Source organism: Oncorhynchus mykiss, chromosome 3 (assembly GCF_057628025.1).
Source record: "Oncorhynchus mykiss isolate SJ-2025 chromosome 3, ASM5762802v1, whole genome shotgun sequence".
NCBI classification, from domain to species: Eukaryota; Metazoa; Chordata; class Actinopteri; order Salmoniformes; family Salmonidae; genus Oncorhynchus; species Oncorhynchus mykiss.
This window is the reverse complement of record NC_143024.1, coordinates 95,694,584-95,707,990: the sequence shown is the minus strand read 5'-3', so window position 1 is coordinate 95,707,990 and position 13,407 is coordinate 95,694,584. Positions and strand designations below refer to the sequence as shown.

General features: G+C 50.2%; 1 pseudogene; it reads right to left on the bottom strand.

The window, feature by feature from the left end:
- LOC110518299 (tubulin beta chain-like) overlaps window positions 1-12,324 on the bottom strand; it is a 28,219-nt pseudogene extending 15,895 nt beyond the window's left edge.
- Between the last annotated feature and the right edge of the window lie 1,083 nt (window positions 12,325-13,407).

The window sequence follows — 13,407 nt, the reverse complement described above, 5'->3', positions numbered from 1 at the left end:
TATCCTAGTGAGATTGCTAAGGCGAACACCGCCATGTTTAGTTTTGCCCAACCTAGGTCGAGGCACAGACACGGTCTCAATGGTGATAGCTGAGCTGACTACACTGACTGTGCTAGTGGCAGACTCCACTATGCTGGCAGGCTGGCTAACAGCCTGCTGCCTGGCCTGCACCCTATTTCATTGTGGAGCTAGAGGAGTTAGAGCCCTGTCTATGTTGGTAGATAAAATGAGAGCACCCCTCCAGCTAGGATGGAGTCCGTCACTCCTCAGCAGGTCAGGCTTGGTCCTGTTTGTGGGCGAGTCCCAGAAAGAGGGCCAATTATCTACAAATTCTATCTTTTGGGAGGGGCAGAAAACAGTTTTCAACCAGCGATTGAGTTGTGAGACTCTGCTGTAGAGCTCATCACTCCCCCTAACTGGGAGGGGGCCAGAGACAATTACTCGATGCCGACACATCTTTCTAGCTGATTTACACACAGAAGCTATGTTGCGCTTGGTGATCTCTGACTGTTTCATCCTAACATCGTTGGTGCCGACGTGGATAACAATATCTCTATACTCTCTACACTCGCCAGTTTTAGCTTTAGCCAGCACCATCTTCAGATTAGCCTTAACGTCGGTAGCCCTGCCCCCCGGTAAACAGTGTATGATCGCTGGATGATTCTCAAGTCTAATACTGCGGGTAATGGAGTCGCCAATGACTAGAGTTTTCAATTTGTCAGAGCTAATGGTGGGAAGCTTCGGCGTCTCAGACCCCGTAACGGGAGGAGTAGAGACCAGAGAAGACTCGGCCTCTGACTCCGACCCGCTGCTTAATGGGGAAAACCGGTTGAAAGTTTCTGTCGGCTGAATGAGCGACACCGGTCGAGCGTTCCTACAGCATTTCCTTCCAGAAACCGTGAGAAAGTTGTCCGGCTGCGGGGACTGTGCCAGGGGATTTATACTACTATCTGTACTTACTGGTGGCACAGACGCGGTCTCATCCTTTCCTACACTGAAATTACCCTTGCCTAGCGATTGCGTCTGAAGCTGGGCTTGTAGCAGCGACTACAATTAGAAGGCATCATGTTAATGTTACTACTTAGCTTCGGCTGTTGGAGGTCCTGACGAATCGTGTCCAGATAAAGCGTCCGGAGTGAAAAAGTTGAGTAGGAAAAAACAAAAATATACACGGTAATTAAAAAGTAAAAACCGTAAATTTGTCAGGTAGCAAAACAGGTTGGCAACAAAACGCACAGCAACTCAAAAACAAGTCTGCAAGTCGTGACCGGAAATGACGTCTAGCAGTCTCGTAGTCCCATAGTCCCATAGTCTCATAGTCCCCCATAGAGTCCCATAGTCCCCCATGGAGTCCCATAGTCACCCATAGAGTCCCATAGTCCCCCATAGACTCCCATAGTCCCCCATAGTCCCCCATAGAGTCCCATAGTCCCCCATCAAGTCCCATAGTCCCCCATCAAGTCCCATATAGAGTCTCATAGTCCCCCAAAGAGTCCCAAAGAGTGAGCATAGTCCCCCATAGAGTCCCATAATCCCCATAGTCCCCCATAGAGTCCCATAGTCACCCATCGAGTCCCATAGTCCCCCATAGGGTCCCATAGTCACCCATAAAGTCCCATAGAGTCCCATAGTCCCCCATAGAGTCCCATAGTCTTCCATAGAGTCCCATAGTCTCCCATAGAGTCCCATAGTCACCCATCGAGTCCCATAGTCACCCATCGAGTCCCATAGTCCCCCATAGGGTCCCATAGTCACCCATAAAGTCCCATAGAGTCCCATAGTCCCCCATAGAGTCCCATAGTCCCCCATAGAGTCCCATAGTCTTCCATAGAGTCCCATAGTCTCCCATAGAGTCCCATAGTCTCCCATAGAGTCCCATAGTCTTCCAAAGAGTCCCATAGTCTCCCATTGAGTCCCATAGTCCCCCATAGAGTCCCATAGTCCCCCATAGAGTCCCATAGTCCCCCATAGAGTCCCATAGTCACCCATAGAGTCCCATAGAGTCCCATAGCCCCCCATAGAGTCCCATAGTCCCCCATAGAGTCCCATAGTCCCCCATAGAGTCCCATAGTCCCCCATAGAGTCCCATAGTCCCCCATAGAGTCCCATACTCCCCCATAGAGTCCCATAGTCCCCCATAGAGTCCCATAGTCCCCCATAGAGTCCCATAGTCCCCCATAGAGTCCCATAGTCCCCCATAGAGTCCCATAGTCCCCCATAGAGTCCCATAGTCCCCCATAGTCCCATATTCTCCCATAGAGTCCCATAGTCCCCCATAGAGTCCCATAGTCTTTCATAGAGTCCCATAGTCCCCCATAGTCCCCCATAGTCCCCCATCGAGTCCCATAGTCCCCCATCGAGTCCCATAGTCCCCCATCGAGTCCCATAGTCCCCCATAGAGTCCCATAGTCACCCATCGAGTCCCATAGTCCACCATAGAGTCCCCCATAGTCCCTCATATTGTCCCCCATAGTGTCCACCATGGCGTCCTCCATAGAGTCCCCCATAGAGTCCCCTAGTCCCCCATCGAATCCCATAGTCACCCATTGAGTCCCATAGTCCACCATAGAGTCCCCCATAGTCCCTCATATTGTCCCCCATAGTGTCCACCATGGCGTCCTCCATAGAGTCCCACATAGAGTCCCGTAGTCCCACATAGAGTCCCGTAGTCCCCCATAGAGTCCCATAGTCCCCCATAGAGTCCCATAGTCCCCCATAGAGTCCCATAGTCCCCCATAGAGTCCCGTAGTCCCCCATAGAGTCCCGTAGTCCCCCATAGAGTCCCATAGTCCCCCATAGAGTCACGTAGTCCCCCATCAAGTCCCATAGTCCCCCATCAAGTCCCATATAGAGTCCCATAGTCCCCCAAAGAGTCCCAAAGAGTGAGCATAGTCCCCCATAGAGTCCCATAATCCCCAAAATCCCCATAGTCCCCCATAGTCACCCATCGAGTCCCATAGTCCCCCATAGGGTCCCATAGTCACCCATAAAGTCCCATAGAGTCCCATAGTCCCCCATAGAGTCCCATAGTCCCCCATAGAGTCCCATAGTCCCCCATAGAGTCCCATAGTCCCCCATAGAGTCCCATAGTCCCCCATAGAGTCCCATAGTCTCCCATAGAGTCCCATAGTCCCCCATAGAGTCCCATAGTCCCCCATAGAGTCCCATAGTCTCCCATAGAGTCCCATTGTCTCCCATAGAGTCCCATTGTCTCCCATAGAGTCCCATAGTCCCCCATAGAGTCCCATAGTCTTTCATAGAGTCCCATAGTCCCCCATAGTCCCCCATAGTCACCCATCGAGTCCCATAGTCACCCATCGAGTCCCATAGTCACCCATCGAGTCCCATAGTCCACCATAGAGTCCCCCATAGTCCCTCATATTGTCCCCCATAGTGTCCACCATGGCGTCCTCCATAGAGTCCCCCATAGAGTCCCCTAGTCCCCCATCGAATCCCATAGTCACCCATTGAGTCCCATAGTCCACCATAGAGTCCCCCATAGTCCCTCATATTGTCCCCCATAGTGTCCACCATGGCGTCCTCCATAGAGTCCCCCATAGAGTCCCCTAGTCCCCAATTTAATCCCATAGTCACCCATTGAGTCCCATAGTCCACCATAGAGTCCCCCATAGTCCCTCATATTGTCCCCCATAGTGTCCACCATGGCATCCTCCATAGAGTCCCACATAGAGTCCCGTAGTCCCACATAGAGTCCCGTAGTCCCACATAGAGTCCCGTAGTCCCCCATAGAGTCCCATAGTCCCCCATAGAGTCCCATAGTCCCCCATAGAGTCCCGTAGTCCCCCATAGAGTCCCATAGTCCCCCATAGAGTCACGTAGTCCAACATAGAGTCCTGTAGTCCCCCATAGAGTCCCATAGTCCCCCAATGAGTACCATAGTCCCCCATCGAGTCCCATAGTTTTTCGGTACTTGGATTTGAACACAACGTCATTTCCGGTCACGACTTGCAGACTTGTTTTTGAGTTGCTGTGCGTTTTGTTGCCAACCTGTTTTGCTACCTGACAAATTTACGGTTTTTACTTTTTAATTACCGTTTATATTTTTGTTTTTTCCTACTCAACTTTTTCACTCCGGACGCTTTATCTGGACACGATTCGTCAGGACCTCCAACAGCCGAAGCTAAGTAGTAACATTAACATGATGCCTTCTAATTGTAGTCGCTGTACTCGCCTTACGGCGAGGATAGCTGTGCTACAAGCCCAGCTTCAGACGCAATCGCTAGGCAAGGGTAATTTCAGTGTAGGAAAGGATGAAACAGCGTCTGTGCCACCAGTAAGTACAGATAGTAGTATAAATCCCCTGGCACAGTCCCCGCAGCCGGACAACTTTCTCACGGTTTCTGGAAGGAAATGCTGTAGGAACGCTCAACCGGTGTCGCTCATTCAGCCGACAGAAACTTTCAACCGGTTTTCCCCATTAAGCAGCGGGTCGGAGTCAGAGGCCGAGTCTTCTCTGGTCTCTACTCCTCCCGTTACGGGGTCTGAGACGCCGAAGCTTCCCACCATTAGCTCTGACAAATTGAAAACTCTAGTCATTGGCGACTCCATTACCCGCAGTATTAGACTTCAGAATCATCCAGCGATCATACACTGTTTACCGGGGGGCAGGGCTACCGACGTTAAGGCTAATCTGAAGATGGTGCTGGCTAAAGCTAAAACTGGCGAGTGTAGAGAGTATAGAGATATTGTTATCCACGTCGGCACCAACGATGTTAGGATGAAACAGTCAGAGATCACCAAGCGCAACATAGCTTCTGTGTGTAAATCAGCTAGAAAGATGTGTCGGCATCGAGTAATTGTCTCTGGCCCCCTCCCAGTTAGGGGGAGTGATGAGCTCTACAGCAGAGTCTCACAACTCAATCGCTGGTTGAAAACTGTTTTCTGCCCCTCCCAAAAGATAGAATTTGTAGATAATTGGCCCTCTTTCTGGGACTCGCCCACAAACAGGACCAAGCCTGACCTGCTGAGGAGTGACGGACTCCATCCTAGCTGGAGGGGTGCTCTCATTTTATCTACCAACATAGACAGGGCTCTAACTCCTCTAGCTCCACAATGAAATAGGGTGCAGGCCAGGCAGCAGGCTGTTAGCCAGCCTGCCAGCATAGTGGAGTCTGCCACTAGCACAGTCAGTGTAGTCAGCTCAGCTATCACCATTGAGACCGTGTCTGTGCCTCGACCTAGGTTGGGCAAAACTAAACATGGCGGTGTTCGCCTTAGCAATCTCACTAGGATAAAGACCACCTCCATTCCTGTCATTATTGAAAGAGATCATGATACCTCACATCTCAAAATAGGGCTACTTAATGTTAGATCCCTTACTTTAAAGGCAATTATAGTCAATGAACTAATCACTGATCATAATCTTGATGTGATTGGCCTGACTGAAACATGGCTTAAGCCTGATGAATTTACTGTGTTAAATGAGGCCTCACCTCCTGGCTACACTAGTGACCATATCCCCCGTGCATCCCGCAAAGGCGGAGGTGTTGCTAACATTTACGATAGCAAATTTCAATTTACAAAAAAAAAATGACGTTTTCGTCTTTTGAGCTTCTAGTCATGAAATCTATGCAGCCTACTCAATCACTTTTTATAGCTACTGTTTACAGGCCTCCTGGGCCATATACAGCGTTCCTCACTGAGTTCCCTGAATTCCTATCGGACCTTGTAGTCATAGCGGATAATATTCTAATCTTTGGTGACTTTAATATTCACATGGAAAAGTCCACAGACCCACTCCAAAAGGCTTTCGGAGCCATCATCGACTCAGTGGGTTTTGTCCAACATGTCTCTGGACCCACTCACTGTCACAGTCATACGCTGGACCTAGTTTTGTCCCATGGAATAAATGTTGTGGATCTTAATGTTTTTCCTCATAATCCTGGACTATCGGACCACCATTTTATTACGTTTGCAATTGCAACAAATAATCTGCTCAGACCCCAACCAAGGATCATCAAAAGTCGTGCTATAAATTCACAGACAACACAAAGATTCCTTGATGTCCTTCCAGACTCCTTCTGCCTACCCAAGGACGCCAGAGGACAAAAATCAGTTAACCACCTAACTGAGGAACTCAACTTAACCTTGCGCAATACCCTAGATGCAGTTGCACCCCTAAAAACTAAAAACATTTCTCATAAGAAACTAGCTCCCTGGTACACAGAAAATACCCGAGCTCTGAAGCAAGCTTCCAGAAAATTGGAACGGAAATGGCGCCACACCAAACTGGAAGTCTTCCGACTAGCTTGGAAAGACAGTACTGTGCAGTACCGAAGAGCCCTTACTGCTGCTCGATCATCCTATTTTTCTAACTTAATTGAGGAAAATAAGAACAATCCGAAATTCCTTTTTGATACTGTCGCAAAGCTAACTAAAAAGCAGCATTCCCCAAGAGAGGATGACTTTCACTTTAGCAGTGATAAATTCATGAACTTCTTTGAGGAAAAGATTATGATTATTAGAAAGCAAATTACGGACTCTTCCTTAAATCTGCGTATTCCTTCAAAGCTCAGTTGTCCTGAGTCTGCACAACTCTGCCAGGACCTAGGATCAAGAGAGACACTCAAGTGTTTTAGTACTATATCTCTTGACACAATGATGAAAATAATCATGGCCTCTAAACCTTCAAGCTGCATACTGGACCCTATTCCAACTAAACTACTGAAAGAGCTGCTTCCTGTGCTTGGCCCTACTATGTTGAACATAATAAACGGCTCTCTATCCACCGGATGTGTACCAAACTCACTAAAAGTGGCAGTAATAAAGCCTCTCTTGAAAAAGCCAAACCTTGACCCAGAAAATATAAAAAACTATCGGCCTATATCGAATCTTCCATTCCTCTCAAAAATTTTAGAAAAGGCTGTTGCGCAACAACTCACTGCCTTCCTGAAGACAAACAATGTATACGAAATGCTTCAGTCTGGTTTTAGACCCCATCATAGCACTGAGACGGCACTTGTGAAGGTGGTAAATGACATTTTAATGGCATCGGACCGAGGCTCTGCATCTGTCCTCGTGCTCCTAGACCTTAGTGCTGCTTTTGATACCATCGATCACCACATTCTTTTGGAGAGATTGGAAACCCAAATTGGTCTACACGGACAAGTTCTGGCCTGGTTTAGATCTTATCTGTCGGAAAGATATCAGTTTGTCTCTGTGAATGGTCTGTCCTCTGACAAATCAACTGTAAATTTCGGTGTTCCTCAAGGTTCCGTTTTAGGACCACTATTGTTTTCACTATATATTTTACCTCTTGGGGATGTTATTCGAAAACATAATGTTAACTTTCACTGCTATGCAGATGACACACAGCTGTACATTTCAATTAAACATGGTGAAGCCCCAAAATTGCCCTTGCTAGAAGAATGTGTTTCAGACATAAGGAAGTGGATGGCTGCAAACTTTCTACTTTTAAACTCGGACAAAACAGAGATGCTTGTTCTAGGTCCCAAGAAACAAAGAGATCTTCTGTTGAATCTGACAATTAATCTTAATGGTTGTACAGTCGTCTCAAATAAAACTGTGAAGGACCTCGGCGTTACTCTGGACCCTGATCTCTCTTTTGAAGAACATATCAAGACCATTTCAAGGACAGCTTTTTTCCATCTACGTAACATTGCAAAAATCAGGAACTTTCTGTCCAAAAATGATGCAGAAAAATTAATCCATGCTTTTGTCACTTCCAGGTTAGACTACTGCAATGCTCTACTTTCCGGCTACCCGGATAAAGCACTAAATAAACTTCAGTTAGTGCTAAATACGGCTGCTAGAATCCTGACTAGAACCAAAAAATTTGATCATATTACTCCAGTGCTAGCCTCTCTACACTGGCTTCCTGTCAAAGCAAGGGCTGATTTCAAGGTTTTACTGCTAACCTACAAAGCATTACATGGGCTTGCTCCTATCTATCTCTATGATTTGGTCCTGCCGTACATACCTACACGTACGCTACGGTCACAAGACGCAGGCCCATCCCCCATAGAGTCCCATAGTCCCCCATAGAGTCACGTAGTCCCACATAGAGTCACGTAGTCCCACATAGAGTCCTGTAGTCCCCCATAGAGTCCCATAGTCCCCCATAGAGTCCCATAGTCACCCATAAAGTCCCATAGAGTCCCATAGTCCCCCATAGAGTCCCATAGTCCCCCATAGAGTCCCATAGTCCCCCATAGAGTCCCATAGTCCCACATAGAGTCCCATAGTCCCCCATGGAGCCCCGTAGTCCCCCATAGAGTTCCATAGTCCCCCATCAAGTCCCATAGTCCCCCATCAAGTCCCATATAGAGTCCCATAGTCCCCCATAGAGTCCCATAGAGTGAGCATAGTCCCCCATAGAGTCCCATAGTCCCCCATAGAGTCCCATAGTCCCCCATAGAGTCCCATAGTCCCCCATAGAGTCCCATAGTCACCCATTGAGTCCCATAGTCCACCATAGAGTCCCCCATAGTCCCTCATATTGTCCCCCATAGTGTCCACCATGGCGTCCTCCATAGAGTCCCCCATAGAGTCCCCTAGTCCCCCATCGAATCCCATAGTCACCCATTGAGTCCCATAGTCCACCATAGAGTCCCCCATAGTCCCTCATATTATCCTCCATAGTCCCACATAGAGTCCCGTAGTCCCACATAGAGTCCCGTAGTCCCACATAGAGTCCCGTAGTCCCCCATAGAGTCCCATAGTCCCCCATAGAGTCCCATAGTCCCCCATAGAGTCCCATAGTCCCCCATAGAGTCCCATAGTCCCCCATAGAGTCCCATAGTCCCCCATAGAGTCCCATAGTCCCCCATAGAGTCCCGTAGTCCCCCATAGAGTCACGTAATCCCACATAGAGTCACGTAGTCCCACATAGAGTCACGTAGTCCCCCATAGAGTCCCATAGTCCCCCATAGAGTTCCATAGTCCCCCATCAAGTCCCATAATCCCCCATCAAGTCCCATATAGAGTCCCATAGTCCCCCAAAGAGTCCCAAAGAGTGAGCATAGTCCCCCATAGAGTCCCATAATCCCCATAATCCCCATAGTCCCCCATAGAGTCCCATAGTCCCCCATAGAGTTCCATAGTCCCCCATCAAGTCCCATAATCCCCCATAAAGTCCCATATAGAGTCCCATAGTCCCCCAAAGAGTCCCAAAGAGTGAGCATAGTCCCCCATAGAGTCCCATAATCCCCATAATCCCCATAGTCCCCCATCGAGTCCCATAGTCCCCCATAGACCCCCATCGAGTCCCATAGTCCCCCATCGAGTCCCATAGTCCCCCATCGAGTCCCATAGTCCCCCATCGAGTCCCATAGTCCCCCATCGAGTCCCATAGTCCCCCTTCGAGTCCCATAGTCCCCCATCGAGTCCCATAGTCTCCCATAGAGTCCCATAGTCTCCCATAGAGTCCCATAGTCCCACAAAGAGTCCCATAGTCTTTCATAGAGTCCCATAGTCCCCCATAGTCCCCCATAGAGTCCCATAGTCCCACAAAGAGTCCCATAGTCCCCTATAGAGTCCAATAGTCCCCCAAAGAGCCCCGTAGTCCCCATAGAGTCCCATAGTCCCCCATAGAGTCCCATAGTCCCCCATAGAGTCCCATAGTCCCCCATAGAGTCCCATAGTCCCCCATAGAGTCCCATAGTCACCCATAAAGTCACGTAGTCCCCCATAGAGTCCCATAGTCCCCCATAGAGTCCCATAGTCCCCCATAGAGTTCCATAGTCTCCCATCAAGTCCCATAATCCCCCATCAAGTCCCATATAGAGTCCCATAGTCCCCCAAAGAGTCCCAAAGAGTGAGCATAGTCCCCCATAGAGTCCCATAATCCCCATAATCCCCATAGTCCCCCATAGAGTCCCATAGTCCCCCATAGAGTTCCATAGTCCCCCATCAAGTCCCATAATCCCCCATAAAGTCCCATATAGAGTCCCATAGTCCCCCAAAGAGTCCCAAAGAGTGAGCATAGTCCCCCATAGAGTCCCATAATCCCCATAATCCCCATAGTCCCCCATCGAGTCCCATAGTCCCCCATAGGGTCCCATAGTCACCCATAAAGTCCCATAGAGTCCCATAGTCCCCCATAGAGTCCCATAGTCCCCCATTGAGTCCCATAGTCCACCATCGAGTCCCATAGTCCCCCATCGAGTCCCATAGTCCCCCATCGAGTCCCATAGTCCCCCATCGAGTCCCATAGTCCCCCATCGAGTCCCATAGTCCCCCATCGAGTTCCATAGTCCCCCATCGAGTCCCATAGTCTCCCATAGAGTCCCATAGTCTCCCATAGAGTCCCATAGTCCCCCATAGAGTCCCATAGTCCCCCATAGAGTCCCATAGTCCCCCATAGAGTCCCATAGCCCCCCATAGAGTCCCATAGTCCCCCATAGAGTCCCATAGTCCCCCATAGAGTCCCATAGTCCCCCATAGAGTCCCATAGTCCCCCATAGAGTCCCATAGTCCCCCATAGAGTCCCATAGTCCCCCATAGAGTCCCATAGTCCCCCATAGAGTCCCATAGTCCCCCATAGAGTCCCATAGTCACCCATAGAGTCCCATAGTCACCCATCGAGTCCCATAGTCCCCCATAGTCCCTCATATTGTCCCCCATAGTGTCCACCATGGCGTCCTCCATAGAGTCCCCCATAGAGTCCCCTAGTCCCCCATCGAATCCCATAGTCACCCATTGAGTCCCATAGTCCACCATAGAGTCCCCCATAGTCCCTTATATTGTCCCCCATAGTGTCCACCATGGCGTCCTCCATAGAGTCCCACATAGAGTCCCGTAGTCCCACATAGAGTCCCGTAGTCCAACATAGAGTCCCGTAGTCCCCCATAGAGTCCCATAGTCCCCCATAGAGTCCCGTAGTCCCCCATAGAGTCCCATAGTCCCCCATAGAGTCCCATAGTCCCCCATAGAGTCACGTAGTCCCACATAGAGTCACGTAGTCCCCCATAGAGTCCCATAGAGTGAGCATAGTCCCCCATAGAGTCCCATAGTCACCCATCGACCCACATAGAGTCCCATAGTCCCCCATAGAGTTCCATAGTCACCCATCGAGTCCCATAGTCCACCATAGAGTCCCCCATAGTCCCTCATATTGTCCCCCATAGTGTCCACCATGGCGTCCTCCATAGAGTCCCCCATAGAGTCCCCTAGTCCCCCATCGAATCCCATAGTCACCCATTGAGTCCCATAGTCCACCATAGAGACCCCATAGTCCCCCATCAAGTCCCATAGTCCCCCATCAAGTCCCATATAGAGTCCCATAGTCCCCCATAGAGTCCCATAGAGTGAGCATAGTCCCCCATAGAGTCCCATAGTCCCCCATAGAGTCCCATAGTCCCCCATAGAGTCCCATAGTCCCCCATAGAGTCCCATAGTCACCCATCGAGTCCCATAGTCCACCATAGAGTCCCCCATAGTCCCTCATATTGTCCCCCATAGTGTCCACCATGGCGTCCTCCATAGAGTCCCCCATAGAGTCCCCTAGTCCCCCATCGAATCCCATAGTCACCCATTGAGTCCCATAGTCCACCATAGAGTCCCCCATAGTCCCTCATATTGTCCCCCATAGTGTCCACCATGGCATCCTCCATAGTCCCACATAGAGTCCTGTAGTCCCACATAGAGTCCCGTAGTCCCACATAGAGTCCCGTAGTCCCCCATAGAGTCCCATAGTCCCCCATAGAGTCCCGTAGTCCCCCATAGAGTCCCATAGTCCCCCATAGAGTCCCATAGTCCCCCATAGAGTCACGTAGTCCCACATAGAGTCACGTAGTCCCACATAGAGTCCTGTAGTCCCCCATAGAGTCCCATAGTCCCCCATAGAGTTCCATAGTCCCCCATCAACTCCCATAATCCCCCATCAAGTCCCATAGTCCCCCATCGAGTCCCATAGTCTCCCATAGAGTCCCATAGTCTCCCATAGAGTCCCATAGTCCCACAAAGAGTCCCATAGTCTTTCATAGTCCCCCATAGAGTCCCATAGTCCCACATAGAGTCCTGTAGTCCCCCATAGAGTCCCATAGTCCCCCATAGAGTTCCATAGTCCCCCATCAAGTCCCATAATCCCCCATCAAGTCCCATAGTCCCCCATCGAGTCCCATAGTCTCCCATAGAGTCCCATAGTCTCCCAAAGAGTCCCATAGTCCCACAAAGAGTCCCATAGTCTTTCATAGTCCACCATAGTCCCCCATAGTCCCTCATATTGTCCCCCATAGTGTCCACCATGGCGTCCTCCATAGAGTCCCCCATAGAGTCCCCTAGTCCCCCATCGAATCCCATAGTCACCCATTGAGTCCCATAGTCCACCATAGAGTCCCCCATAGTCCCTCATATTGTCCCCCATAGTGTCCACCATGGCGTCCTCCATAGAGTCCCACATAGAGTCCCGTAGTCCCACATAGAGTCCCGTAGTCCCCCATAGAGTCCCATAGTCCCCCATAGAGTCCCGTAGTCCCCCATAGAGTCCCATAGTCCCCCATAGAGTCCCATAGTCCCCCATAGAGTCACGTAGTCCCACATAGAGTCACGTAGTCCCACATAGAGTCCTGTAGTCCCCCATAGAGTTCCATAGTCCCCCATCAAGTCCCATAATCCCCCATCAAGTCCCATAGTCCCCCATCGAGTCCCATAGTCTCCCATAGAGTCCCATAGTCTCCCATAGAGTCCCATAGTCCCACAAAGAGTCCCATAGTCTTTCATAGTCCCCCATAGAGTCCCATAGTCCCCCATCGAGTCCCATAGTCCCCCATAGGGTCCCATAGTCACCCATAAAGTCCCATAGAGTCCCATAGTCCCCCATAGAGTCCCATAGTCCCCCATTGAGTCCCATAGTCCACCATCGAGTCCCATAGTCCCCCATCGAGTCCCATAGTCCCCCATCGAGTCCCATAGTCCCCCATCGAGTCCCATAGTCCCCCATCGAGTCCCATAGTCCCCCATCGAGTCCCATAGTCCCCCATCGAGTCCCATAGTCCCCCATCGAGTCCCATAGTCCCCCATCGAGTCCCATAGTCCCCCATCGAGTCCCATAGTCTCCCATAGAGTCCCATAGTCCCACAAAGAGTCCCATAGTCTTTCATAGAGTCCCATAGTCCCCAATAGTCCCCCATAGAGTCCCATAGTCCCACAAAGAGTCCCATAGTCCCCTATAGAGTCCAATAGTCCCCCAAAGAGCCCCGTAGTCCCCATAGAGCCCCGTAGTCCCCCATAGAGTCCCATAGTCACCCATAGTCCCCCAGAGTCCCATAGTCCCCCATTGAGTCCCATAGTCACCCATAGTCCCCCATAGAGTCCCATAGTCCCCCATTGAGTCCCGTAGTCCCCCATAGAGTCCCATAGAGTCCCGTAGTCCCCCATAGAGTCCCGTAGTCCCCCATAGAGTCCCATAGTCCCCCATAGAGTCCC